Source organism: Kogia breviceps, chromosome 12 (genome assembly GCF_026419965.1).
Source record: "Kogia breviceps isolate mKogBre1 chromosome 12, mKogBre1 haplotype 1, whole genome shotgun sequence".
In the NCBI taxonomy this organism is placed as follows: Eukaryota; Metazoa; Chordata; class Mammalia; order Artiodactyla; family Physeteridae; genus Kogia; species Kogia breviceps.
The window spans coordinates 22,133,206-22,150,492 of record NC_081321.1 but is presented as its reverse complement, the minus strand read 5'-3'; the positions used below and the strand labels follow the sequence as shown (position 1 = coordinate 22,150,492).

The 17,287-nt window shown below is 36.5% G+C and overlaps 1 protein-coding gene across 8 annotated transcripts in view; it reads right to left on the bottom strand.

Annotated features, from left to right (window-relative positions):
• CCDC91 (coiled-coil domain containing 91) overlaps positions 1 to 17,287 on the bottom strand; it is a 376,162-nt gene that overhangs the window by 332,498 nt on the left and 26,377 nt on the right. For 3 of the 8 annotated variants that reach the window (XM_067008954.1, XM_067008957.1, XM_067008956.1), the window contains exon 2: positions 13,134 to 13,295. The exons of the other annotated variants lie outside the window; for them this stretch is intronic. The gene's annotated coding sequence lies outside the window, so the exon portion shown is untranslated. The remainder of the gene's footprint in view (positions 1 to 13,133; positions 13,296 to 17,287) is intronic. 8 annotated transcript variants of the gene reach the window in all.

Genomic DNA, 17,287 nt, shown 5'->3' with positions numbered 1-17,287 from the left:
GGTAAGAGAAAAGTTCAGTGGAGATGCAAGAATGAAAAGTAAATAACAGTGCTTTATGTTGCTTATGAACCACAATTTTATGATTTTCTCAGTCAACAATCTCTTAAAAGATTCTCCTAGTTTCAATTCTATTGCAAGTGTTCCTTTTTCCCTGAATTCACGTCAGTTTAGTCACCAAAACATAATTCTTATTGAATCTTCTTTTACAGTGAAAAGTATTAGGAGATGCATCAGATAGCATACTTTAATCTGGAAGTAACAGAAAATTCCAAGAGGAAAATGGCTTAAACAATAAGGAAATGCATAACCATTATCTCATATGACAAGAAGTATGGGTAAAGCAGGCTCTAAACACTACAAGTCAGAGCTTCAGAAATTCTCTGTAATTCCCTTGGACCTGACCTCCTATGTGTAACTTCATCCACAGGCTGGAGGTTAAAGCAAAATAGTTTGAGGCTGAGATCTGCTCATCTTTGAACCTATCACTAGCAAAGAAAGGGAAGTACCATGTTTCACTTAGACTTACTAGAATCAATTCTGGAACTCGGAATGAAGACTCCTTTCTCTGAGTCAAGTTGAAGGAGGGTTAGATACCTGAACAAACAGGTTCTGTTAGAAAGGTAGATAGGAGAGGAATAATGCTAAACACGCAATCAACAGTTAGCCAATACAGGCGGTTCTTATTTGCAAAATTTCCTACCTTTGGGGAAGTTTTTAAAATTCCTTTAATATTATGAAAATACACTTCAATAAAATAATGGCCAAATAATTTCCTTCTTCAAATAACCAAGCGACAACCTCAGAGACAGTCAGTACTGTTTTATAGGTCAAGAGGAAAACTGTGGTATGAATTTGTAAAGTTTCTCTTATCACTCAAATTTATATCAGAAAAATAAAAAATGTGTTTGGGTATTTTAAAACCAAGAACTTGATTTCATTTTATTCTTCAAAATTGTTATTTTGTTGGAGACAAGATGTTAAGAGATCCTAAGGTAGTAGAAAGAGCACTAAGAGCCCTGGGCTCCAGCCCTAACTCTTCCACTAAATTACAGTGTTATCACAGATGGCCACTAATCTATGTCGGTTTCAGTTTTCCCTTCTGTTAAAGTGGAAAGTTCAGGTCATCTCCAAATCTTCTTTCTAGTTAATTCCTAGTTATAAATAATATTCATTTGTTAACTAGAATACTTATGAAGACTATTTAAAGTTGTTAAGTCTGGGCTAGCCAAATACTCAAGATGCCTTCCAAGGCTACATACAAGCCAATGACATGAAGCTTTCCCTATAAAACTTCACTTTTACGAAAATCTTCACCATTGCCAGCAATGCAAATAGCATGATGTTACAGTTTCTGAAATAATTCAAAAATTCTGTTGAACTTCTCTTTAAACCCAAATTCACTACTGAAAGGTTTCAGTACACCTACAGAAGCAAACCGTCACTGTTGGACAGGGAATGGAAAACGACAAAAACGTAACCATTTTGAAATTCAATTAAAGACAAGATATCTAACCGCTAAGCCTAAATGAAAAAGACGAAAATTAAAGCACAATGAGAAAGCTGGAATTAAAGTTATAATCAGAAATAGGAATTCTATATAGAATAAGAAATAGGGGGGAAATAATCCCCAAAAGTAAAACAAACATATAGTCCTAAAAGAAATTAAATGTCTCATGAATTTCTTTTAAAGACTATTATTTAGATAAAATTGATAGAAATAATTTCCAAAAACAGGTTGATGACAGTGAGAAACAGGAGAGGAAACCATTACCCTGTCCTTTGGGAGCCTCAAATTAATGAATCTTGGCAAACCAGACAAAAATCATATGGGATGACTTGATAAAACCCCATGACTTAAGCCAACTGCATTATGAACCGGAGTTGGTTCTTCTCAAATTATTAATAATGAAAAATACTTACACAGGATACACATGATTGCCAGGAAAAAAAATGCACTTCTTTGAAACAGTTTTTAAAACAACAAACCACCCACAGAAACCACATGGGCACAAAATGAAATGATTCTGGTCACCGATTTGTAGAAGAGCATTTAAGCACTCCCCAAGTGAAAGACTCAGCTTTAGCCTCTCTTTCTGGGACAAGCAGAACATCCATGAAAACACCTGATTTGGACCTACCAAGAAAACAGTGCAAACATACCTGCACTGGCCTGAGTTTAAGAGAAATAACTTTCTCCAAGGAGAGCCTAACAGTTTTAAGAGACCACTTCCTTGTTTAAAGAAGACATTTTTTGTTTCCTCACAGCAAGAATTTACATAAAGCTTAAAAACTCCTCAAAATAAAATAAAATAGAGTAAAACAAATCTCAAAGTACTTAACATTATAATATTAATGATAGATAAATTAAAATCTCCTGGAAGCACCACTCTACTATCAGTAGCAATATCATTAATATGTGAGGAATACTCAATTTATCCAATTATGTAATATACCCTAGTGAAATAGTATACCAGAGAGGTACATTTCAAAAGAGGAAGGAATAAATATAGAGGAAGGGATATTGCTCAGGAGACAGGCAAACTATATGGGTTGCATATAGTTGCACTGGAACCCTAGAAGCTAAGCTGGGTACATTAAATAGGTATGAGGTCCAGAAAAAGGAATCCAAATGAAACCAGAGCAAAACACCGTCTAGCACAAACCACTGCCTAGGGTAAAATGCAAAGACTACAAAAAAATTCCACTTATGTATAGAAATATCAGATAGGTACTAGATATATTAACAGAAAACAGAAAGTTAATCTTGACCCTCAACATCACTAAAAATTTAAATAAGTAGGAAAAAAAGGGGGACTTGCCATGGCCTATATTATACAGTTTGTAAAGAACATAAAGAGAACACAATAAAAACCAGGCAGCAATGCAAGAGCTACAAGTTTACATATATCTGCACACATATTCTTCACAGCGCTTTCAATTTCCTGATACAATGCCATAAAAATTGGGGATTTTTTCCTCCACTACTTTGGCTCTATGTAAGGTGCTGACTTTTCTCTTGGACAGGCTGGCAAAACTCAGTTTGTCAAGGCTTGCATAACCTTGAAGAACACATATAATTTCCAGAAGAAATAAAGAAAGAATGGAAAAATAGATGAGTTTCCAAAAGAAACAATTTTAAATTGTGTATATCTATAGCCCTCATGCTTTAGAAATGATGTTATTGGTGGTGTTTGTTACCACATGCATGAACCCTAAAAAGACCAAAGAATTGAAGCCATCCAAGTACAACTGTAGCTATCTTAGTATAGTTTGAAGACAATGAAAAAGGTAATGATACCAAGGGTGGAAAGCCCTGGGATTGTTACCTAGTCAGAAAGAAAACATATCTGAAGAAAGATTAGATCTGACTCATTTCATAAAATGAACAGGGAAATCCTATAACTATACTGAGGATCTCTAATTAAACAAACAGCATAAAATTTGTACACCAAAATTCTTCACATTATAGTAAAATAACTGGGTGTTTTCTAAACAGCTGTTGAGTAAAATGATCTATTATGGATGCAGAAATGAGAAATGTCTGGTTTCTTAAGGTTTACTAAGAGTAGGAAGTGATATGTCTAAGATATAGGAAACAACCAAAAAATATGATGCATATTCCTGGTGTGTAAATTCTACCCAAAGATTTAATGACAGGTTAAAAGGAAAAACTTTACTTTTCACAGTAAATAAAGTATACTTTATACTTTGTTATATTTATAAAATATAACATAGAATAAAAGATAAAAAGAATAAATGAAAACAAACAACAAAAAACACTTTCTAAATATCACCAGAAGTTTACTCACAAACATCTTTACTACCACACACCACTGGAGTATCTATTATTTCTGTACTATGGTTACTTCAAAGTAAAAGTATGATAAAGTTTGGAGAAAAATTTAAACTATATCCGTAAAGTATACAGGTAGCATTGTACTTTCAATCAAAATGGACACAGACCACATTTAACGTCCCAACTAAAAGAACTACAAAACTGAACAAAATATATGAAACAATTGCTTTTAGATAGTGGATAACAGACAGCAGAGAATTATAATTCCTGAGAGAAAGGAAACAAACAAGGTAAGCATTATAAATGACCAGTTTACAAACTGGAGTTAGTTTACAAGCCGGAGTATATGGCGGGAATACCCAAGCCTCTCGCTGAGTTGAGGAGACAGAGTTAAAAGTTTATAAGGTAGCTAGAATTTCCAGGGCCAGGAACTTGAGAAGAGAGAACTACACCAAATAAGAACTCTAGAGATAGAAAGGTCTGCTCAAGTCTTAGGCAGAGTACTAACCTCTACACACATGAGAAGAAAACTACGTAATGATAGAAAAAGAAAAACAAAAGTAAGCAGAACAACATCTGGAGCTCACACAAGTTGGCAACAGTTTGTATTCCTGTCAGTCAGAGTGGATAAACCTCTTAATACATAGTGCATTCAGGTGAATCCTCTGGAGGGCAACTCCTTAGCAATGAGGCTAAATTAGATACAACTAAAGGCTTTTTTGGACCCACACTAACATATCTTAAAATGTGCCTCAAAATAATCCAACTGAATCCACATAATATAACTTAGAGCCAGAATAAAATACAGCACTATTTGAAATAATACAACAAAATTCAGCAATCAACAAGATAAAATTCAAAATGTCTTAATCCAATCAAAAACTAACAGGCATACAAAAAAGTTAGGAAAATAGGACCTATAACCAAGAAAAAAAATCACTCAATAAAAACAGAAATTAACAAGATGATGCAATAAGCAAAGACATGAGAACAGCTATTATAAACATGTTTCATATGTTTAGGAAACTAGAAGAAAAAATGATCATAGTAATAAGAAACATGGAAGATGTAAAAACAACTCAAATGGAACTTCCAGAGAAGAACTTCTAAAATAAAAAAATACAGAGGATGAGATTAACAGCAGATTAAACACTACAGAAGACAAGATCATGAAGTTTAAAAATTACATCAGTAATTATTCAAAATGAAGTAGAAAAAGAAAGAATACTGAGAAAAACTGGAATAATATCAAGTAGTCTAAAACATGTGTAATTGGAGGTTCAGAAAAGAAAGGGTGTAGAACAAAATATATGAAGAAATACAGCTGAAAATTTTCTACATTTCATGAAAACTATAAACCCAGAGATCCAGAGATCTAAACAACAGCTAAGCAGAACAAACAAAGAAATCATAGTAATGCACATCATATTCTTTTGTGAAAAACTAAGAAAAGAGAAAATTTTTTAAACAAGCCAAAAAAAGGGGCACATTACATACAAAAGAACTAAAATAAGAATAAAAGCAGACTTCTTGTCAGAAACCAGGTAAGCCAAAAGACAATAGGTAAATATTTTTAAAGTACTGAAAGGAAAAAAATATATGGCAGCATACAATTCCTTGCCCAGAGAAAATATCATGAAAAACTGAAGGGGAAAACAAGACATTTTCCAAGACAAACAAAAGCCGAGAGAATTCTTTGCCAGCAGTCCAGCACTAAAAGAAATTTTAAAGAAAATTCTTCAGAGACAAGAAAAAATGAAACTAGATTGGAATTTAGATCTGCACAAAAGGAATTAGAAGTGCCAGAAATTGGGCTTCCCTGGTGGCGCAGTGGTTGAGAATCCGCCTGCCGATGCAGGAGATACGGGTTCGTGCCCCGGTCCGGGAAGATCCCACATGCCGCGGAGCGGCTGGGCCCATGAGCCATGGCCGCTGCGCCTGCGCGTCCGGAGCCTGTGCTCTGCAACGGGAGAGGCCACAGCGGTGAGAGGCCCGCAAAAAAAAAAAAAAAAAAAAAAAAAAGAAGTGCCAGAAATGATAAATATGAGGATAAATACAAAAATTTAAAGACGGAAAGCGGCAACAGCACCCTCAGAAGCTATAGGGTCCCTGGCTGCAGGTAGGGAACTAGGTGGGGGAATCATTTAATACTTCACATTAGGACAAATATGTGAAAGTTCCTGCCAACCCATGAGAATTTCTTACTTCGGACATTTTTTGTTCTACTTACTGCACAAATTTCTTAGAAGTTCTTTTTTGAGGCCATGCTCTGTGGCTTGCATCAAAAGAGGAGTTTCTCTTCATGAAGATTCCTAACATTGGTAATGTGATTAATAAATCTGAGATTATTGGGGGTGGAGGTGAAGGAGCCTATGAAATAGTACTTAAATGCAGACACAAGGTAAGACATTAGTGTGAATGTCTTACCAAGGGAAAATTCCTTTCAGAATTAAAAGAGAAAGGAAAGACAGCCCTACCAGGTGTCAAAGGAATGTGGATAGAAGAGGCAGAGTTAAGGCAGTAAACGCAATGAAATTGTGGAAATCAAGAAATTCAAGGACAGTGAAGCCCTGTGGTGTGTGGGGCCTTGGGTCCCAGGCCAGGAATCGGGCCTGAGCCTCTGGGGTGAGAGCGCCAAGTCCAGGATGCTGGAATGCCAGAAAATTCCTGACCCTAGGAAATATTAATCAGCAAGACCTCTCCTGGAGGTCTCTGTCTCAACTCCAAGACCAAGCTCCACCCAACTGTCTGCAGGCTCCAGTGCTGAATGCCACATGACAAACGACAAGCAAGACAGGACCACAAGCCCACCCATCCACAGACAGACTACCTAAAGTCATAAAGCCCACAGACACCCCAAAACATACCACCTGACGCAGCCCTGCCCATCAGAGGGAAAAGATACAGCTCCACCCACCAGAACGCAGGTACCAGTCCCACCCATCAGGAAACCTACACAAGCCACTGGACTACCTCACCCACTGGGGGCAGACACCAAAAGCAAAAGGAACTATAAGCCTGCAGCCTGTGGAAAGGAAACCTCAAACACAATAAGTTAGACAAAATGAGAAGACAGAGAAATATGTTCCCAAGGAGCACGCAAGGTAAAAACCCACAAGATGAAATAAATGAATAAGAAATAGGTAATCTACTTGAAAACGAATTCAGAGTAATGATAGTAAAGATGACCCAAAATCTCAGAAATAGAATGCAGAAAATACAAGAAATGTTTAACAAGGACCTTGAAGAACTAAAAAACAAACTGTAATGAACACCACAATAACTGAAATTAAAAATACACTAGGAGGGGGCTTCCCTGGTGGTGCAGTGGTTGAGAGTCCGCCTGCCGATGCAGGGGACACAGGTTCGTGCCCCGGTCTGGGAAGATCCCACATGCCGCAGAGTGGCTGGGCCTGTGAGCCATGGCTGCTGAGCCTGTGCGTCCAGAGCCTGTGATCCACAATGGGAGAGGCCACAACAGTGAAAGGCCTGTGTACCGAAAAAAAAAAAAAAATACACTAGGAGGGATCAATAGCAGAATAACTGAGGCAGAAGAACAGATAAGTGAGTTGTTAGACAGAATGGTGGAAATAACTGCCATGGAGCAAAATAAAGAAAAAAGAATGAAAAGAATTGAGGACACTCTCAGAGACCTCTGGGACAACGTTAAATGCGCTGACATTCAAATTATAGGGGTCCCAGAATAAGACGAGAAATAAAAAGGGTCTGAGAAAACATTTGAAGAGATTATAGTCAAAAACTTCCCTAACATGGAAAATGAAATAGTCAATCAAGACCAGGAAGCTCAGAGAATCCCATTCAGGATAAACCCAAGGAGAAACACGCCGAGACACATATTAAACACAAACGAAACTTAAATACAAGGAACAAGTATTTTAAAATGCAGCAAGAGAAAAGCAACAAATGACATACAAGTAAATGTCCATAAGGTTATCAGCTGATCTTTCAGGAGAAATTCTGCAGGCCAAAAGGGAGTGGCAGGCTATGTTTAAAGTGATTAAACAGAAAATCCTACAACCAAGATTACTCTACCCAGCAAGGATCTCATTCAGAATCAATGGAGAAATCAAAGGATTTACAGACAAGCAAAAGCTAAGAAAATTCAGCACCACCAGACCAGCTTTGCAACAAACATTAAAAGAATTTCTCTAGGGAGGAAACACAGGAGAAGAAAAAGAGCTGCAAAAACGAACCCAAACCAATTAAGAAAATGGTAATAGAAACATACATATCAATAATTACCTTAAATGTAAATGGATTAAATGCTACACCCAAAAGACACAGACTGGCTGAATGGATACAAAAACAAGACCCATATATATGTTGTCTACAAAAGACCCACTTCAGACATAAGGCCACAAACAGATCAAAAGTGAGGGTATGGAAAAATATATCCCATACAAATGGAAATCAAAAGAAAGCTGGAGTAGCAGTACTCGTATCAGAAAAAATAGATTTTAAAATAAAGTCTGTCATAAGAGACAAGGAAGGTCACTACATAATAATCAAGGGATCAATCCAAGAAGAAGATATAGCAACTGTAAATATTTATCCACCCAACACAGGAGCACCTCAATACATAAAGCAAATGCTAACACCCATAAAAGTAGAAATCGATAGTAACACAATAATACTGGGGCATTTTAACACTCCATTTACACGAATGGATAGATCATCCAGACAGAAAACTAATAAGAAAACACAAGCCTTAAATGATACATTAGACCAGATAGATTTAATTGATATTTATAGGACATTCCATCTGAAAGCAGCAGAATACACTTTCTTCTCAAGTGCACACAGAACATTCTCCAGGATACATCACATCTTGGGTCACAAATCAAGCCTCTGTAGGTTTAAGAAAACTGAAATCATGTTAAGCATCTTTTCCAATCACAATGATATGAGATTAGAAATCAATTACAGGAAAAAAAAAACTGTAAAAAAACACAAGCACATGGAGACTAGACACATGCTACTAAATAACAAAGGACCACTGAAAAAATCAAAGGGGAAACCAAAATATACTGAGAAACAAATGACAATGAAAACATGATGACCCAAAGCCTATGGGATGCAGAAAAATCCGTTCTAAGAGGGAAGTTTACAGCAGTACAATCCTACCTAAAGAAACAAGAAAAACCTCAAATAAACAATCTAACCTTGCAACTAGAGAAAGAACAAACAAAACTCAGAGTTAGTAAAGGAAAGAAATCATAAAGATCAGAGCAGAAAGAAATGAAATAGAAATTAAAAGAACAACAGCAAAGATCAATAATACTAAAAGCTGGCTCTTTGAGAAGATAAACCAAATTGATAAACCTTTAGCTAGATGCATCAAGAAAAAAAGGGAGAGGACTCAAATCAGTAATATCAGAAATGAAATGGAGAAGTTACAACTCACAATGCAGAAATACAAAGAATCATAAGAGACTAGTACATGCAACTATGTGCCAGTAAAATGGACAACCTGAAAGAAATGGACAAATTCTTAGTAAAGTATAACCTTCCAAGACTGAACCAGGAAGAAATAGAAAACATGAACAGACAAATCACAAGTAATGAAATTGAAACTATGATTAAAAATCTTCCAAAAAGCAGAAGTTCAGGACCAGATACCTTCACAGGTGAATTCTATCAAATACTCAGAGAAGAGCTAACACCCATCCTTCTCAAACTCTCAAAACATTGCAGAGGGAGGAACACTCCCAAACTTATTCTATGAGGCCCCCATCACCCTGATATCAAAACCAGACAAAGATATAACAAAAAAGAAAATTATAGGCCAATACCACTGATGAACATAGATGCAAAAATCCTCAGCAAAATACTGGCAAACCGAATCCAACAACACATTGAAAGGACACCAAGATCAAGTGAGATTTATCCCAAGGAATGCAAGGATTCTTCAATATAGTTAAATCAATCAATGTGATATACCATATTAACAAACTGAAGAATAAAAAACATATGAGCATCTCGATAGATACAGAAAAAGCTTTTGACAAAATTCAACACCCATTTATGATAAAAACTCTCCAGAAGGTGGGCATAGAGGGAACCTACCTCAACATAATAAAAGCCATATACACCAAACCCACAGCAAACTTCATTCTCAATGGTGAAAAACTGAAAGCATTTCCTCTAAGATCAGGAGCAAGACAAGGATGTCCACTCTTGCCACTATTACTCAACATAGTTTTGGAAGCCCTAGCCACAGCAATGAGAGAAGAAAAAGAAATAAAAGGAATCCAAATTGGAAAAAAAGAAGTAAAACTGTCACTGTTTGCTAATGATATGATACTATACATAGAAAATCCTAAAGATGCCACCAGAACACTACTAGAACTAATCAATGAATTTGGTAAGGTTGCAGGATACAAAATTAATGCACAGAAATCTCTTGCTTTCCTATACACTAACAACAAAAGACCAGAAAGCAAAATTAAAGAAACAATCCCACTTGCCATTGCAATAAAAAGAACAAAAAATAAACCTTCCTAAGGAGGCAAAAAAACTGTACTCAGAAAACTATAAAACACTGATGAAAGAAATCAAAGATGACAGAAACAGATGGAGAGACATATCATGCTCCTAGATTGGAAGAATCAATATTGTGAATATCACTATACTACCCAAAGCAATCTACAGGTTCAATGCAAGCCCTATCAAATTACCAATGGCATTTTTCACAGAACTAGAACAAAAAATTTTACAATTTGTAGGGAAACACAAAAGACCTCAAATAGCAAAAGCAATCTTGAGGAAAAAAAAAAAAATGGAGCTGAAGAAATCAGGCTCCTTGACTTTAGAATATACTACAGGGCTATAGTAATCAAGACAGTACAGTACTAGCACAAAAACAGAAACATAGATCAATGGAACAGGATAGAAAGCCCAGAGATAAAACCACACACCTACAGTCACTTAATCTATGACAACAGAGGCCAAAATATACAATGGAGCAAAGACAGCCTCTTCAGTAAGTGGTGCTGGGAAAAGTAGACAGCTACAAGAATGAAATTAGAACACTCCCTAACACCATACACAAAAATAAACTCAAAATGGATTAAAGACCTAAATGTAAGGCCAGGCACTATAAAACTCTTAGAGGACAACATCGTTTGAACACTCTTTGACATTAATCACAGCAAGATCTTTTTTGACCCACCTCCTAATTAGAATAAAACAGAAATAAACAAATGGGACCTAATACAACTTAAAAGCTTTTGCACAGCAAAGGAAACCATAAGCAAGACAAAAAGACAACCCTCAGAATGGGAGAAAATATTTGTAAATGAAGCAACTGACAAAGGATTAATCTCCAAAATATACAAACAGCTCGTGCAGCTCAATATCAAAAAAAAAAACAAACCCAATCCAAAAATAGACATTTCTCCAAGGATGACATACAGATGGCTAAGAGGCACATGCAAAGATGCTCAACATCACTAATTATTAGAGAAATGCAAATCAAAACTGCAATGAGGTATCACCTCACACCGGTCAGAATGGCCATCATCAAAGTCTACAAACATTAAATGCTGGAGATGGTATGGAGAAAAGGGAACCCTCTTGCACTGCTGATGGGAATGTAAATTGATACAGCCGCTATGGAGAACAGTATGGAGGTTCCTTAAAAAACTAAAAATAGAACTACCATATGACCCAGCATTCCCACCACTGGGCATATACCCAGAGGAAACCATGATACATGCACCCCAATGTTCACTGCAGCACTATTTACAATAGCCAGGACATGCAAACAACCTAAACGTCCATCAACAGAGGAATGAATAAAGAAGATGTGGTACATATATACAATGGAGTATTACTCGGGCATAAAAAGGAACAAAATTGGGTCATTTGTTGAGACATGGATGGACCTAGAGACTGTCATACAGAGTGAAGTACGTCAGAAAAGAAAAAAACAAATAATGTATATTAATGCATATATGTGGAATCTGAAAAAAATGGTATAGACGATCTTATTTACAAAGCAGAAATAGAAACAGATGTAGAGAACAAATGTAAGGATACCAAGGGGTAAGGGGGGGATAAATTGGCAGATTGGGATTGACATATATACACTATTGATACTATGTATAAAATAGAGAACTAATGAGAAACTACTGTAGAGCACAGGGAACTCTACTCAGGGCTCTGTGTTGACCTAAATGGGAAGGAAATCCAAAAAAGAGGGGATATACATATACATATAGCTGATTCACTTTGCTGTACAGTAGAAACTAACACAACATTGTAAAGCAACTATACCCCTATAAAAATTAATAAAATTTTTAAGATACCTGACTACACGGAGCAAAAATAATAACAATGAATTGTTCGCTTTATAGAATACGTAAAAGTAAACTTAATGATACCAGTACCACAAATGATGAGAGGAAATGGAATTTTTATACTGTTGTAAAGTTCTTACACTGTACATGAAATGGAATGACATTATTTGAGATTAGACTAATAAGTAAAAGATATATATTGTAGATCGTAAAGCAACAAATTAATTGGCAAAAATATACATCTAGTAAGCATAAAATTAAATTAAATTTTTAAAAAACCCTCAAATCTAAAATAACTTAGAGAAAATAGGGAAAAAGACAGAAAGGGAAAGTGGAAAACAAACAGCGAAATAATATATTTAAACTCGACTATGTTGATAAGTACATTAAATGTAGTGGATCTAAAGAACTAAAGCAGAGACTGTCACATTAAATAAAAATCAAGACCTAACTACATTCCACGAAAAATTCATTTTGGCTGTGAAGACAAAAAAAAATAAAGCTAAACAGCTGAAAAAGACATACCATGCAATCAATAATAAAAATAAAGCTGAAGTGGCTATATGAGTATCAGAAAAATTAGACTTCAGGTTAAAAAATATATTACAGGGGATAAAGAAAGAGATTTCAGGCAGCCAAGGCTGAGAGTCAGTTTTCTAATTTGTGAAGCCAGAAGCAGCAGAAAGAAGCTATGATTCTGTACTCTGGGCTCTGCATGCTAAGATAAACCACCTCCAGCACTGTCTGCAAGTAAGAAATCTAGAAGAGATCAAGATGGTGGAGTAGAAGGAAGAGGAACTCACCTTCCCCCACGAACACATCAAAAATACATTTACAGTGAAACAATTCTCACTGAAAACTAACTGGAGACTGGCAGAAAGACACTTTACAAGCAGGCCTGTAAGAAAGATCCACACAGAACTGGGTAGGGAGGGAAGAGAAGCAATCAGGTCAAGGCTTGTGCTCATGGGAGGGGACTCAGAAGGGAAGACAAATGACATGGGTAAAGATCCTACCTGAGAAGTAAGTGATTTGAGCCACATATTAGGCACCCAGCCCTAGGGTCTGACACCAGAAACAGTAGTCCTCTTTGCAGTTGGAGGGCTGGTGGGACTAGCAGGAGAACTGTGGAAAGCCTGTGCTCTGCTTGTGAGGACCTTGCACATGCTTGCTTATTCCTGCAACAAGGGAGAGAGAGCAGACTGAAACTGTGCAGGTTGCTTGCCGGTTTGCTGTGACTGCCCTGGCGCACACCCCAGCCTGAACCAAGCAACGGTTCCAGCCCCGCTTGCTTCACAACACAGCTCCACTATGGGGTGAGGGCTGATGCAGCTGAGGGGAGAGTTCAGCTGTGAGGGACAAAGGCTATTCAGACTAGGACAGACAAGAGAACAGGGTGGGGACAGCCATTACCCGCGCTTATACAGTCACAGCATCAGGAGCAGTCTGGGTCTGACTGTGGCCCAACCACCACAGCCTATGCCCAAACTGACACCTAGTGCCTGCATCAGCCCCTTTTGCTCCAGCACTATTCCCATCTGTGGCAAAGGTGCTGGTGCTGAGAAGGGATAGAGCACATATTTAAATGGGATGGAGCAAGCTTAGACCCAATCCTCACAGCTTCTGCTCCAGCAACTTGAGACCCAATCCCAATAGATGGTGGCAGCCATTAAGCAGAGAAGAAGCCCTGGCCCACACCTGGCTCTGGCCCTAGCACCTATCACCTCCTACCAAGGTGATAGCTGCCAGCACACCCCAGGGAAAAGATGTAACTTGTGTTCACATCAGATCCAGCTATCCTACTGGAGCCACTGGGCACATGTGGACTGTACAGGGAAACTCCCACACAAAGACACCCCTACAAGACAGAAATAGGTAACTGCTTCACCTACTTTCATAGAGACAGAGAAAGTAAGCAAAATAAGACAGAGGAAGTTGTTTCAACTGAAAGAGAAGGAGGAAACAAAATGAAAAAGCAACTAATGAAACAGAAATAAACATTTTATCAGATAGAGTTCAAATCATTAGTATCAAGAATGCTAACTGAATTAAAAAAGAGGATAGATGAACACAGTGAGAAATTTAACAAGAAGCTAAACAGAAATTATAGAAAAGAACCAGTCAGAATGAGGAATACAATAAATGAAATGAAAAACGTACTAGAAGGAATTAACAGCAGACTAGGTGATAAAGAAGAATGTGTAAGTGGTCTGAAAGAATAATAGAAATCAATCAGAAAAACAAAAACAAAAACAAATTTAGGAAATAAGAACAGTATAAGGGATCTCTAGGACAACATCAAGCATACCAACATTCACATCATAGGACTGCCAGAGGAGGAGAGAAAGAGAAGGGGGTCAAAATTGTATTTGATAAAACTGTGGCTGAAAACTTACCAGATCTAAGGAAATAAACAGATATCCTGATATAGGTAGCACAAAGGGTCCCAAACAAGTTGAACCCAAAGCGACTCACACCAAGATATATCATAATTAAAACGGCAAAAGTTAAAGATAAAGGGAGAAAGGCAGATAAAGATAAAGGCAGCAAAAGACAACCAAAGAGCCATATACAAGGGAAACTCCATGAGGCTATCAGCTGATTTTTCTGCAAAAACTTTGCAGACCAGAAGGGAGTGCCCCAGAAGGGCATGATAAACTCAAAGTGCTGAGAGGGAAAAACCTGCAACCTAGGATACTCTACCCAGCAACATTATCATTTACAATTGAAGGAGAGATTAAAATTAATTAATTAATTAATTAATATCTTCTCATACAGGCAAAAACTAAAAGAGTTCATCAATACTAAACCTACCCTAAAACCAATGTTAAAGGGTCTTCCCTAAGTGCAAAAGAAAAGGTTATAACAAGAAGTAAGAAGCTATAGAAAAGGAAAAATCCCACTAATAAAGGCAAATACATAGTAAAGGCCTAAACTAGAATGAAGATTAAAAGAAGAAATACCGTAAATTGAAGTACAGCTATAATAATCAGTAAATGGATAAACATCAAGATGTAAACTATCACATCAAAAACACAAAATGTAGCACAGGGGAGTAAGAAATGCAGATATTTTAGAATATGTTTAAACTTAAATGATTACCTGTTTAAAACAGGTACAGAGAGAACATATTTCAACATAATAAAGGTCATTTATGGCAAACCCACACCTAACAACATACTCCAAGGTAAAAAGCTGAAAACCTTCCTCTAAGATCAGGAACAAGACAAGGATGACCACTCTTGCCACCTGTATTTAACATAGTACTGGAATTCCAAGCCACAACAATCTGACAAGAAAAAGAAATAAAACGTAAATTGGAAGGGGAGAAGTAAAACTGTCACTCTTTGCAGTTGACATAATACTATGTACAGAAAACCCTAAAGTCTCCAACGAAAAGCTACTAGAAATAATAAATGACATAATACTATGTACAGAAAACCCTAAAGTCTCCAACAAAAAGCTACTAGAAATAATAAATAATTCAGCAAAGTTGTAGGATACAAGATATACAGAAATATTTTTCCTTTCTACACAGTAAAAATTAACTGTGAGAAAGAGAAAGCAAGAAAACAATTCCATTCAAAATTACATCAGGGAATTCCCTGGTGGTCCAGTGGTTAGGACTTCACTCATTCATTTCAAGGGACTGGGTTCACTCCCTAGTCGGGGAACTTAGATCCCACAAGTCATGCAATGCAGGAAAAAAAAAAAAAAATTGCATCAAAAAGAACAAAATTCATAAGGATAAACTTAACCAAGAAGATGAAAGACCTATACTCTGAAAACTACAAAACACTGATGAAGGAAACTGAAGATGATACAAAGAAATAGAAAGATATCCCGTGTTCTTAAACTGGAAAAATTAATATTGCTAAAATGGCCATCCCAAAGCAATACAGAGATGTAATACAATCCCTATCAAAATACCAATGAAACTTTTTACAGAACTAGAACAAATAATCCTAAAATTTATATGGAACAACAAAGACCCCAAACTATCACAGCAATCTTGAGAAAGAACAAGCTGGAGGTATCATATTGCCTAACTTCAGTCTATATTACAAAGCTATAGTAATCAAAACACCATGGTATTAACATAAAAATAGACACAAAGGTCAATGCAAAAGAATAGAGGGCCCAGAAATAAATCCACGCACTTATGGTCAATTAATCTATGACAAAGGAGGCAAGAATATACAATGCAAAAAAGACAAACTCTTCAACAAGTGGCTGGGAAAACTGGACAGCTACATGTAGGAGAATAAAATTAGAAAATTTCCTCACACCATACACAAAAATAAACTCAACGTGGATTAAAAACCTAAATGTAAGAACTGAAACCATAAAAGTCCTAGAAGATAACATAGGCAGAACATGCTTTGACATAAATCATAGCAATATTGTTTTGGATCTGTCTCCTAAGGCAAAAGAAACAAAAGCAAAAATAAACAAATGAAAACTAATTAAACTTAACAACTTTTGCATAGCAAAGGAAACCACTGAGAAAAAGACAATTTACTTAACGAAAGAATGTATTTGCAAATGATTCAACTAATAAGGAGTTAATATCCAAAATATATAAACAGCTCATAAAACACAATATCAAAAAAAAAAAAACCCAATCAAAAAATGAGAATAAGACCCAAATATACACTATTCCAAGGAAGATACACAGATGGACAACAGGTACATAAAGACTCTCAACATCACTAATCATCAGAGAAATGCACATCAAAACAACAAAGAGGTATCACCTCACACCTGTCAGAATGGCTATCATCAAAAAGTCTAGAAATGTCAGCAAGGATGTGGGGAAGACGGAACCTTAGTACACTGCTGGTGGGAATGTAAACTGGTGTAGTCACTATAGAAAACAGTATGGAGGTTCCTCAAAGAAGCTAAAAATAGAACTACTATATAGTCCAGCAATTCCACTGCTAGCTATATATCCCAAAAAAATGAAAACACTAATTTGAAAAATATACACAGACCCCAATGTTCACAGCAGCATTATTTACAATAGCCAAGATATGAAAGCAACCTAAGTGTCCATCAACAGATAATGTATAAAGAAGATATGCTATATATATATAATAAAATATTACTCAACCATAAAAACAAATGAAATTCTGCCATTTGCAGTAAAGTGGATGAACCTAGAGGGTAT